A 14,069-nucleotide genomic window follows, 5' to 3' on the forward strand; every position below is an offset into this window, starting at 1 on the left:
GTAAGGTTTACGTCTACGGACAATATAAGAGAAAAAGTTTCACTATAATAAAAAAGTAAGATACAATCACTCAGAACTCTCAAACGCTAACTCCAGCGCGAAGCCTTTGGGTTGGATTATAATTCGAGTTTATGAAGATATATTCAAAATTTAAGCCACATAAAAATAACAAGCTTGTTACTTGATAAATATGTTTCAAATAATGCTATTGATTTCAACTTATGCTACTGATTGGTTACTTATTTAAATATTTTTGGCTCATTTTTTGTAAGATTTTGTAACCTTTTCCTATGGTTTACTTGTATCCACTTGTTTCCATATGTATCTATGGCATCTGATTGTATTGGAAGTTTCATAAAATACTAGATTTTGAATAAATCAAATATAATACATTTCTTGAGTTCATATGAACAAATCAGTTTAAGTTTCCTCTAAGGTGAAGAGCTATTAACATGCAAGACTCTTGAACATTGAATTTCCTCAATGAAATATGCTTGTTATGTTTGATGTCACGACCCAACCTATGGGCCGGATCGGCACTAGGACCTGGGCCAGCCTAAAGCCCCCAAGGCCCGTAGTAAGCCTAACTATTCCTTAACCCAACTCTAAGTCCCATTTGGGCCCAATTTCAAGAAATCAACCGGACAGAGTCCGGCCATAAAATGAACCTTTCAACAGGGAATTTTTGACTCACCCGACCTGTAAACACAATATATATCAATTGGGGAGCTCAGCTCACCCTCCACATACTCATAACAACATAAAATAAATGGGAGCTCTGCTCCCTCATCTAGTCTATCAACATGCATAGAATAATAAGTTTACAGGTCCAAAATAACAATTTATATTACAGACCCAATTCAAATGAATATTTCTAACACATGCGGAAATTCTAGAAGTTTATAGAATTACACAAACATAAATAGATGACCTGTGGGGGAGAAAAGCAGGTTGACCTAAAAAATATCCTCCTGTGGCCTGAAAAAATATTGAACAGGAGTGAGGTTCGACTCAGAGAGTAAAATATCAATTTTAACCATAATCTCTATAACTATCTAAAGCTAATGCATCCTGTAGAGTGAAATGCAACATCAGCAATAATTTCACATTATAACAGCAAAAAGGTAATTTGAAGCACTCACACACCCAATAATACCAATCATAATATATGGGAGCTGATCCCCTATACAGCTCTCTTAAATCCAACCCGTGCCAGCGAAGAACTTAAGCCGGACTTTCGCTTAATAAACCAAATCGGGGTCCCAGCGAAGATGTCACGACCCAAAATTCTGAACCGTGACCGGCGCATAATTTAAGTATTCTTAAATCATGCAAGCCTTATCAGAGTATCTTGAATAAATATATTGTCACTTACTAATCCCAAAAGTAGACAAAATCCAAATAAATAAAATGCTGAATAAACATCATAAATATCCCATAAGTAAACTGCGGAGTCTCTACAGATTTCAATAAAAACTTAAACTGTTCAATAAACTAAACTAATTAATAGCCCGAGAAAACATGAATTCGGGCATACCATGAAAATAAATCAAAGTTGTCCCTCCGAAAATGGTGAATATTTGGATCGATTCAGAATTCTACTTATCGAAGCAGATAATGCATGGAGAAAATATGGTTTGAGCTAGATGCTCAGTGAATGATAATTATAGCACACAACGGAATAGGAACAGGCAGACGCTTGATTAATTTCACAATAAATTTTCTATTCAATAAAATCATGCTCATGCTGTCAAAAATCATTAATAAAATAACTTCATAAAAGCATATATATAAAAGAAATTCATTCAATAAAAATTTTATGGTACAGTGCACCAGGGTGATGATACCCCACATCACCAAAGGCCAGATGGTAAGCGCGCTACCCAGGTGAGGAAGGCTCCCACATATATGGCCCAAATCTTTTCTTCCCATTTCCGATGTGGGACACGAAGTTTTCACCCCAGTGCGTAGCTGGTTGAACAAGCACGTCCCAACCCCATCCCTGGGTCGTGACAGAAGAACTCAAGCCGTGTCTACCCTGAAGGACCGGGTCCTAGTGAAGATCTCAAGCCGTGTCTACCCGTCCTATCCATAGTCCACACCACATCACACGCACGCCAACGCACGCACACTGCTCCAAATTACCACAACAACATCCATGGCACTTTAACAGTTATGAACGCAAAATAAAACGTGCCTAGAGTTTAACTATATAGATATATACATATAAGTGATGCATGGGCATGCTTAAACATATAATAATATCGAAATTACAATTAAAATTAATATTTTACTCACAGACTTGACAGCAATCACTGTGGCGGCTGGGCGGAGGAAGAAGGCTGTCCCGACTCACCTGACAATTACATTACAATTATTTAATACAAATGACTCAATACAAATAAAAAAAAGATCAAATACGTCTTAAGTCGTACCAAAAATCCGGCAGAGTCTCCCCTATACCTAGGACCTACCCAACCTGCAAAAGGGCTCAAAATACACTTCTATATTCACAACCCATATATCCACAACTCAATCATATCACACAGCCCCTCCTGAGCCCATCAAATCAGTCATCCATCATAATATGTAAACTTTCAATTTAGTCCTTATAATTGATCATTTTTGCAAAAACTACCCAAATAAGCTCTAAAAATTCTAAAACTTTGCCTCGCGGTCCTTAGCAATATTACTAAGCTATTGCAAAAAGAATTATAATTTTCTAAGCTACCACGAACATTTTATGGATTTTTAATCCTATTTAAGCACTAGAAAATTACGAAAACGCAAGGTTCGGGTTTACCTTTGCCGATTTCGACTCTGGGGACGCACTCGGGACGTCTGACAATGGTGGGGTAGCCAAAACCTCGATTTAATTCGGAGACTTTTTTCGATAGCCGGTCTGTTTGGCCGGAAATTCACAGACCCGGACAACTGTCGAATTTCCGCGAATTGAAGATACCTACACGAAACCCACAACACGGGGGTTAGTACATAAATTTTACGAAATTTTCTAAGCTCATTTAATGCTCGGAAAAACACTGCGAAGTTCCGTGGGACCCACCGAAAAACGGTGTCGAAAAATTTCGAAATTTATATTGCCGCGAAGCTCTCGATGAGTGGAGCACTTTGGTACTCTCGGTTTTCTCGTGGGGTTCACGGTTTGCGAGAAATCTATCCCAAAAGTCAAAATGGGCTAAAACTTCCCAGGCAAAAATTGGACAAACCGCTCAATGGATTTCAGTGTTCTTAGTGTCTATGGAAAGCTCTTGACGAGTAGATGGATTTAGACACAAGACCCGTTCCGATTGGTGGCCGAATTGGCCGGATTTTGGCCGAGAAGACGAAGCTGCGTGCTTGCGCGTCGCATCGCCGCGCCTTTTGGCGTTCAGGTGGCGGCCGTGGTAGGCGGTGGAGGCGTCTTGGCCGGTGGGTGGCGAGGAGGCGGCAAGGAGGAGGAGGAGAGAGAAAACGGGAGAGGAAGAGAAGAAGAAAAACGCGCGCGGGAGAGGAAGAAAAAGGAAGAAGAAAGGTCGGTCCGATTCGACAGGTCCGATCCGGCCGGTTCGATTCAGAATACAAAATTTTGAATTTTTACTCTGCCTTGGGACCGAAAACGAGGTCCAAAAATTCCGAAAAAATTTCAGAAAACTCAAAAAAATTCGTAGACTCTAAATATATTTTTAGTTTTGCCACGTGGTCTTTAAATTAATTTTTAAAAATCATTAAAGTTTATATTTTCAGAAAATCGAACCCGATTTTTAAAATCCGAAAAATCTCAAATAATTTTCTTAAAATTTAAATAAAATTAAAATATCAATATTACTCATAAAATAATAAATTTAAAATTTTTGGGGTGTTACATTTGACTTCTAATCTTCTTTTGAATAGTTCTAACAGAAGATAAACTCTGTTAATTTTGAGTTTAGTAGATTCATTTAAAAACATTGAGGGTTCAATTACACCAAATTTTCTTTAAGGGCTTAATTGTACTTTTAAATATACTTTATGGGCTAATTTGAGCCTTTGGCTTTTAATTATTTTTAAAAGTTAAAGTGATTATTTTCTCCAAAATACTAAAAATGTTTATATGACCTATTTTTTTAATTTTGAAGGCTTATTTAGATTCATAAATACTTTTAGTACTTATATGACTATTAACCCATAATTTAAAGGTTAAAATAAATCTTTTTTTTTTGTTTTATAAATTGTCTACATTATTCATAGCATAATTTGTAAATCGTTTTCTAAAATATGGAGACCAAATCAATAAACAGTTTTTATTTTTGAGAAATAAAAAACAGTAATTAAAAAATCAAAGAGACCCTTAAATTTCAATGAATTTGTTCCCAAATCATATTTGAAAATGCACCTGACAACTTAAAATACAAATTTTAACTAATTAGAACAATTAATTAACGAAAATTAAAGTTTGTTTGACATTTATAACTAATGTTGAGAAAAATATTTTTAAAATATATTAATTAAAAATATTAAGAAATAATTTAAAATCAATAAATTTTAATAATAAAACTAAAAAATAAAATAGTTTTTTAAATTATTTTTTTAGTAATATTTAAAATGATTTTTTTATTAAAAATAAATTTAGCCCTTTAACCATAATATCAATCAGACACTTATTATTTAGCCTAATTTAATTTAATAACTAAAGATTTATAACTCACTGATAGATTTATATTTAGTCTTTACTCCCCAATTTCTTAAAAAAAAAAAAAAATTCAGGATTTAGATATGATATTTTTTTCTAATTTTGTTTCCTTCTTTTTGTCAATTTTGAAGATAAGACTAAAGGAGAAAAAGGTAAAAACACATATCACCTTGGATTATAATTGATAAGGATAGGGTAAATAATAAATAATAAAAATCAGATAAAATGTCATTTCAGATAAATGCCAAAGAAAGCTACAAACCAACTAAAGAAATACATTTTTGTAAATCAGGTAAATGATCCATTGCTGAAAAGAATGTGATGGGATAAATTAGTGTTTTTCTTCCACATACTATGCCATCTTTATATAGAGAAGTATAATTTTTTTATAATTATTAATAATATCAACCATATTAATTCTGTCTAAAAATTTAGTAAATATTTAAAAATAAATAATAGAAAAACCAAAATTTCATGTCCTCCCCTTTTAAATATATTTTATGTAAATTTTTTTACATACTTATTTATCATAAATTTAAAATATAACATATAAATTTTCTTATGTATTTTATTTTTTAAATTTATAACAATTAAAAAATTTTACTATGTATTTTATTTTTTAAATTTATAACAAATTAAATTTAGATAAATTTTTTTTATGTCAGTTTTTTATCATTGAAGTTTATACTGTGGTGGCAATTTGAGAATGATAACATATTCCCTTCAAATTTGAAATTGAAAGGCTGAATATATAATTGATAAAATTAAAAAAATTCACCATAACTTATAAATATTTTATTAAAGTTTTATTTAAAAAAAATTATAAAAGGTTTTATTTTTAAACTAACCCTAATTAAAGAGTTTTAAATAAAATTATTAGAAATCAAATCCAACTTTCAAGAGTAATTAAAAGTTTCCAACATTGAGAGTTTTTCTTGTCCAGCTCCCTGCAAAGTTGAGAGCAATGGAATTCATCCCAGCAAAGTTGACAGCAACTGGAATAATTTATGCCTTAATTGGAAATTTGGTACCAAAGGCATTGCATGACTTCAATTTCTAAGTCTACAGGGATGAATATTTCAAAGTCTATTATCTGTAAGGGCCAAGAAACTTGCCCCAAGTCTTGTGTAGTCAATGGAGCGATGATGGAGGGGATACATTCGAATAAATAATTCTCATGTAGACCATTCAGATGAATTTTTCTGTGGGCATTCTAAGTGGGGAAGTTGCAAGGAAAGTGTTACACCATTCTTGACTTTGCTGGACACTATACCAGTTGTTAATCGATTGGAGACTCAGTGCTTCTGTAGAAGATATCCCAGCAATAAGTTTATGTAATAGCTATTAATTAGTATCTAAAATCTAATAGAATAAGTTTCTTTCTTTGAATTGAGAAGTGATGGGAACATCAGCTGTCACAGTTGTTAAGATTCTTGCCATGCTTATTCTACTTCAAAGCGCTTTGTTCTGCTGCAGTAGAGCTAATTTCAATGGAAGCTGTATCAAGATTGAAAGAGAAGCTCTTGTCAAGTTCAAGGCAAGCCTCGCCATCGACAGTTCAAACTCGTTGCTGTCATGGGTCGGAGATGACTGCTGCAGATGGGAAAGAGTCATTTGCGAGAACATAACAGGTCATGTCGTTAAGCTTGACCTTTCCCGGGCCTCCTTCCAGGGAAAGGTTTCCCTTCATCTTGGAAACCTTTCAAGCTTGCAGTATCTTGATCTCAGTGCGAATAATGAATTGGCAATTGACAGTCTCCATTTTGCGTCTTCTTTGAAATACTTGAACATGGAGGGTGTGCTCCTGGACAAGTGTGACAATTGGTTGCAGTCAATAAACATGCTTCCTTCTCTTCTAGAATTATTTTTATCTAATTGTCAGCTTTCCATCACTGGTCATGTTTCACATGTCAATCTTACATCTCTTGAGGTTCTCTACCTTAGAGGGAACAACTTTAATTCCACAATCCCCAGCTGGTTATTTAATGTCCCCAACCTTCAACATCTTGATCTGAGTTATAGTTCTTTCCGAGGCTCTCTTTCAACTGAGATCTGTAATCTTAATTCTCTTGCTTTCCTTGATCTGTCTTATAATTCTCTGGAAGGCAACATACCCAAAACGTTGAACAAGCTTTGCAATTTGAGTGAGCTACACTTGGAATCCAACAAGTTCAGCGGTGAGATTTCCGGACCTTTCGGCAACTCATCCAGTTGCATCCAGAATAGTTTACAGTATCTGTATCTTTTGAACAATTCATTTTTCTGGTAGTCTTCCAAATAACTTGGGACAATTTAAATGCCTCAAATTTCTTCTACTTTCTCACAACTCTTTCTGGGGTCCAATTCCTGTATCAATTGGACAGCTTTACAACCTAGAAATATTAGATTTCAGTCAGAATTCATTGCATGGGAAAGTTTCTGAACTTCACTTGTTAAAACTTAGGGGCTTGAGTGAGTTGATTATGAGTGGGAATTCTTTAGTTTTTGACATCGATCTCAAATGGGTGCCTCCTTTCCAACTTTCCTCGATTGATTTATCATCGTGCAAATTAGGGCCTTGGTTTCCTCAGTGGCTCAAGACACAAAAGTGCATCGCATATTTACTAATGTCTAATGCAAGCATCTCAGACAGCATCCCTGACTGGTTTGAAAACATTTCTTCCAATATTATAGGATTGGATCTATCTTATAATCAGATTTTTGGAACCTTAACAAAATTGAGAAAATTAAACACATCTTATGATGCATATTATAGGTTTATATTATTGAAATCTAACAAGTTTGAGGGTTCTTTAACCCATTTTCATTCTGATGCAAGCATATTGGATATATCCAACAACTTGCTCCGCGGCCAGATTCCCCAGAAGACCAGCAAAATAATGCCAAGACTGCGATTGTTATCCCTCTCCAGCAACAATTTGAATGGTACCATTCCAGCTTCTTTATGCAGGATTGAATCTTTAGACATTCTCCATCTTTCGAAAAATCTTCTGTCAGGACGAATACCTTCATGTTGGGGAAATTTGCAACGTTTAACGGTGATTGATCTTTCAAGTAATATGCTGAATGGCCGTGTTCGAATGTCTTTGGGTTCCCAACAGTTTCTTATTTCCCTGCATTTGCAAAAACAATAATCTTCAAGGACAGATCCCAATTTCGTTACGGAATCTAGAATACTTGGAGACTCTTGATCTTAGTATGAATGCTTTTAATTGTTTTATGCCTTCATGGATAGGTGAAAACCTATCTTCTTTGAAAGTACTCAGTGTTCACACTCCAATAAATTTCAAGGTGAGATTCCTCAGCAGCTTTGCTACCTTGCTTCTCTTCGCATATTGAACTTGGCAAACAACATGATGACTGGAACCATTCCTGCTTGTTTTGGCAATTTTACTGCAATTGCTATGCCTGAAAACAAAGGACTATGGGACTACTACCCTAGAGTGCCTTTTGAAGAAGATGGCTATAGTGAGAATGTTCTGGTTTATGTCAAAGGAATAGAGCGTGAATATACTAGTACACTTCGATTTCTCTATTCCATTGACCTTTCAGGAAATAAGTTTGCTGGAAACATTCCAAAGGAGTTGATGACTCTTTCAGGTTTACAAAACCTGCATCTATCAGAAAACAAATTAGGTGGGCATATCCCTTGGAACATTGGCAAGTTAAAATCACTAGAATCGCTTGACTTGTCTAAAAATGATCTTTTTGGCTCTATTCCATCCAGCATTTCTAATTTGAACTTTTTAAGTTACATGAATTTGTCATTTAATCACTTATCTGGACGAATTCCTTTTGGAAATCAACTTCAGACTTTGGATGACAAATCTATTTACATTGGCAACAATGGACTTCGTGGATTTCCATTGAATAATTGTTCAGACGATGAATTGCCTAAAGGAGATGAAAAGGTTGGCAATACGAGGAAACATGACTTCGAAATGCTATGGTTCTATAGTGGTTTAGGAATGGGTTTTGTGGCCGGATTTGTTGGAGTTTGTAGCATTTTGTATTTTAAAGACTCATGGAGGTATGCTTGTTTTCAATTAGTTGACAGAGTCTACAACAAGCTTTGGTAACAGTTGCAATTAAGGCAAATCAACTGAAGAGAAAGCTTCACAGAAACAAATTTGAAGGGAATGCATGAGAAGGTTAGTTCTCTCTCTAATCACTCATTAATTATTCATGAATGCTCTCATTGGCAAACTTAAACATTAATTATGTAAGCTAATATGAAAATTAATATGCTTCATTGTTTTAGAGATGTGAATGACTTGAAATTTCTATTACATGATCTCAATGCTTTCTATGTTAATTCTTGATTATAGTTTTCAATGCAGGATTCAAAGTTGCTAGAGACTGCAGCAGATGTTAAGCAAAATTTAAAAAAGGCCCCAGTCAAGGTTGGATGAACGGAAGGCTGATGATATGAATTTCTTGATGATTTTCTTTGAAGGGTATAATATTTTTATGTTTTTGTGTAATTGTTTCCAGAATTAGATAGTCTCCTTCTGCTAGGCATGAATAGTCTCCTTCTGTGAGGCATGAAATGTTGGGGATTGTGTAATAAGGTTATATTTAGTAAGACATAATAAAAGATAATATTTATTATATAGTTTATAAAATAATTTTAATATAAAGTAAAAATTAAGTATTTGAACAATTTTAAAAGATAAAAATTAAATAATTTACATAGAATCTCTAAATTTTTTCTAAGCAAACACATATTTTGCTATAAATTTGTAACTCTTATATTTTGCTATAAGACATAACTATTTAAAATATATGTGTGGCCCATGAGATTGGAATTAATGGCTTCAAATGGTTGCCCCGAGGAATGATTTCATATACCCAATCAATCAAAACCACAACACATCAGTGTCTATAACAAAATGAGAAAATATAAAAGATAACTGTTAAGTTTACAAGGGAGTTTTTAACTTAGCAATGCAGTTTTAATATATACAATGTGTTGTGATTTTGTTGGTTGAGTTTATCAAATCACCTTGTGACGTGATACTCCAAAATATTAAGGCCACTCTTTTGGTAAAAAAAAGACAGGTATCAAATAGTAATATTCCAATTGGAATTTGGAAAATACCACAACCTAACTTTTTTTTTTATTCCATTTATCTTATTTTCTATTATTGCTTTTTCATACCTTTAATAATTTATGATTTGATTGAAAATTTGGTACAAAAGCATTAGTTGACTTGAATTTCTAAGTCTACAAAGGTGAATATTTCATTTTCTATATAACTTACCCCAAGCTATAGTCTCAAGTCTTATGTAGTCTATGGAGTGTTGGAAGAAATATATTTAAATAAATATATCCTCAAGTAGATCATTCTAGTGATTTCTTTTTTTTTCTTGTTGACAGTTTTTTTTAGTGTTTTTTTTTTTTTTTTTTCTTGTCGACATTCTTAGTGAAGAAGTTGCTAGGAAAGCTTATGCCATGGGTGAAAGAAGTTGCTAACTAGGAAAGTTTATATGCCATGGGTGAAGAAGTTGCTGGACAGTAAAACAATTCTTAACCGATTGGAGATTTTGTAACACTCCTTACCCGAACTACAGTGTAGCCGAGTAAAAAATGCTACATTCTTTGTTGGAGCACCTTATTATATCTTACTTTATTCATTATTCATTTTGAGTTTATCTTTATTTAAATCGGATTATTTTTAAGCGGATAAACTGTCAGAGTTTCCCCTTTTTTATTGATATTTGACCTGTTAAAATATTTACCTATTTAAAAATTGCTCAATAATAGGCAATGCAAATTGCATTCTCAATCATAATTTCCAATCATAGTTTTATAATGATCCATATGATCATTTCATACTCATTCACATCATCAAACATCAATTGGATTTATTTACAAAGGTACATATTTATTTACAACTCAAAAATTAATTTACAACTATGTATTTAATTATTTACAATTCAAAAATTAAATTACACACTTAGTATCTAATTACAAAAATGTGATCATGCATGTGGAGGCCCTTGTAGTATACCAATATGATAGAGCGGAGGTGACAATGACTCTACTACAGATCTATGCCCAACAGTCCCTATCAATCTCTACTGGGCCTTATTGTTTAGACTTGCGCAAGGAGAAACTATCGCGCTACGAATTTCTACTTAGTGGTGCAATAATAAAATGAAAATATACTATACAAATAAAAATAAATATTTCATGTTTGTAGTAACATAAGACTAATGCGTTTCCCATTTAATTATGAATCTTTTCACATTTTGTTGATATTTGAAAGTGTCACACTTTACCCCTCTGTAAGGCATAACATGATCTCGTAGTATAATTAATGAATTACCGACTTCGTCTATCGATAACCCATGAAATACACTATAAGGAATTTTAAAATAATTTTTTTTTTTTACTTTTTGAAAGTGGTGAGCTTTTCTAGTAGGTATTAAAACATTTACTTGAAATTTAAAGATTTGATAAAATTTTTATCTATTTTTATTTTTTTCGTAAATTTTAAAAAAATTTCGGCAGAGTACTGGCTGTATTTGAGGAAACCGAAAATTTTACCTGTAGAAAACACTTCTAATATAATACTTCATCAAATCTCAACCACCATTTCAACTCAAATCGACACAAATTAGCTCAACTCCCATAATTCAAATCAAAATTTCACAACTCAAAATTTCAATTCAAATATTTTTGAAAATAGTAATAATTAGTTTCATACATATTTCATTAAAGAAAAGTTAAGTTACATTCATCAGTCCAGAAATTTCATCTGAAAATATAAAATAATAATATTACAAAATCTATACAACTGCTCATGACCAATTTACAAATGTACATATAGTTAATTACATCAAAATAAACATGTACAATCAGGGTATAAGATTATATCTGACAAAAAGTCTAGAAGTAGTTATGAAATCCTTAGCAGCTCACTCCGCTGCTCTACTAGTTTATTTATCTGCGACAGCAATGAAAAACTATCGCTGAGTACAATTACTCAGTGGTGCACAACATAACAGAAATACAATTTTATGTGTAAATCAAATCACATTTATTCAATTATGGTACTGAAAAGGAAAAACAGATACAAAACACAATTTATACTTTTAGTCAAATATTCTCATTCGAAGTCACAAAATAATTTCATAAAAATACACAATTATATCATGCCATCAGTATAATGTTCATCTCAATAGCCAGAGGCTTATAAGGAATCTCAAGGCTAGCTAGCTAAATCTATGGGTACCCATTCAATTTCTTCCTCTACTGGCACACACCTCAACACTTCAGTCAGAGAGAGAATTAAAATTCAAAACTAATTCCTCCCACTAGGCATGCTAGTGAGGCATTTAGATATATGGTCATGACACTGTGGTTTCAAAACTATCTTAACATTTTACTAAATATTTATTGACAATTCAAACACTCATAATTTTACAGTGTTTTAGTATCATAACATATAATAAATTCAACAATAATTTCACAATTACTTATTTTTAACCCTAAGATGCTTAAATTGACGTTCTTAAAAATTTGCAGTTCGGGGTTACTATTCATGATACTATTCAAGTCAAAATATTGACTTTCTTATACTTAATAAGTATGAGAATTTCAATTACACCCACATACCACATTTTAGGGGCCTAACTTGTTGGTTTTGATTATTTCTTCAAATTTTAAGTCTCCTAAGCACAATTTCAAATTTTTAGTTTTGATGTCCTATTTTGCACTATTCCATTGGTCATGTTACTGTGGAAATTTGGCAAAATTTTCTTCATAAAAGTTATTCCTTATTGTCTTATCTTTAATTTCATTTTTGAATCACTCTATTTGGAGTTTTGTAGCTCAAGTTATGTCCATTTGAACATGGTTGGCCGGATTGGTCTAACCCGGATTTCTAGGCACCTACTTTGGTTCTGGGAGTTTTGGATCTCTAACTTTGGGTGGAAAAATGAATTAGTTATGGGCAGAATTTGGGTTGGTATTCTTCATAAAAGTTGTAGTTATCTGTCATAGCTTTCCAATGCCACCAAAATCAGGTCATTTGGGCCTGTATATCCCAAGTTATGGCTAAATGAACAAACACTGTTTATTTGGTTATTTTGATACAATGGCAGTGCACTACACCCGGGTTTGACCTAATTGTTCACTATGTTAATGTCATTTTCTGGGCATTATTCCTAAATGAAAAATGTGCCATTATGTGTCTATTTTCATTCTCAATTGGCCTCACACCAATTAGGTTGGTAAATTTTTAGTTTTAGTCTCTGAAAGAGACCTAGGTCAAGCTGCCAAAATAGTGACCCTAAGCAATCCGAATTGCACTTGGTTTCTACCAATTCAAACATACCACAAATGGTCCCAATTGACCATTTCTCACTTCAATTAGGGTCATTTGCACCAATTTACCATTTCTTCAATTTTTCCCAAATTTTCAAGAGGGTTAAGAACCCTAATTACACAATTTTGAAATCTAATGCAATTAAAGTCATTATTCAACATCTACCCATATATTTCAACTCAATTATGCTTTTTAATTCATCAAAATCATGCAATCTCTACTCCCTTAAGGGCTGGCCGAAATTCACAATTGGTCCTCCATATTTGATTTGTTTTATTTTATACAATTCTAACTTAAGGGAAGTGCCTAAGCATGATCATGAGAAAGAGTAAAAGAATTCTTACTAACCTCTTGTAGCTTTTCAAATCTTCACTTTTCTACTTCCCTTCTTAAATTCTTCCTTCACCAATCTTCTTACCGAGGTCAAATTTCAAGTTTTAATTAGGAGAACTAAGGGTTTTAGGGCTAGTTTAGGGGGTTGCTCAAGCTCAAGATTGAGCTTTAATGGAGTTTGGGAGTGAGAGAGGAAAGAGATGAGAGAGATAAAATAGGTGTATGGGACGACCAAGAAAGAAGATCACTTTTTAAATTTCTTTTTTTTTTCTTTTATTAATGATTATCTCATTTTTTTCTAATTTTAATAATTTGACTTTATTGCATCATCCATGACATCATAATTTATATATATTTTTTCTTTTCTTTTCTTTCCATAACCTCTTTAATTTAAATCCATCTTTCATAATTTTAATTTCTCACATTTTATTAGACATTTAGGTCATGAGTCACCTCTAGGGGTGAATTGACCAAATTGCCCCTCACCGGTCTGATCCAGTTTACAAGTTATTCAATATTCTTTCTGGATCCCTAACCTAATTATTTGACCTGCTTAATAATTCTTTTCTGTGATTTTCTCTTTTCCATTGTGTTCGCAATAGTCCTTAGGACCGCGGCGTCACATTTTCCGGTTCAAAATTCGGGTTAAGACTAACCTCGTAGTCACTTCCCGGGAAGGTCACCCATCGCTGTGACTCCCGGCTCATTTAACCTTTTATGTTATGTTTTTC

At 33.2% G+C, this 14,069-nt stretch overlaps 1 pseudogene; it reads left to right on the top strand.

Annotated features, from left to right (window-relative positions):
* The first annotated feature begins 5,569 nt into the window (after positions 1 to 5,569).
* On the top strand, positions 5,570 to 8,816 carry LOC131176549 (receptor-like protein EIX2; annotated as a pseudogene).
* Positions 8,817 to 14,069: the final 5,253 nt, after the last annotated feature.

Source organism: Hevea brasiliensis, unplaced genomic scaffold, assembly GCF_030052815.1.
Source record: "Hevea brasiliensis isolate MT/VB/25A 57/8 unplaced genomic scaffold, ASM3005281v1 Scaf16, whole genome shotgun sequence".
In the NCBI taxonomy this organism is placed as follows: Eukaryota; Viridiplantae; Streptophyta; class Magnoliopsida; order Malpighiales; family Euphorbiaceae; genus Hevea; species Hevea brasiliensis.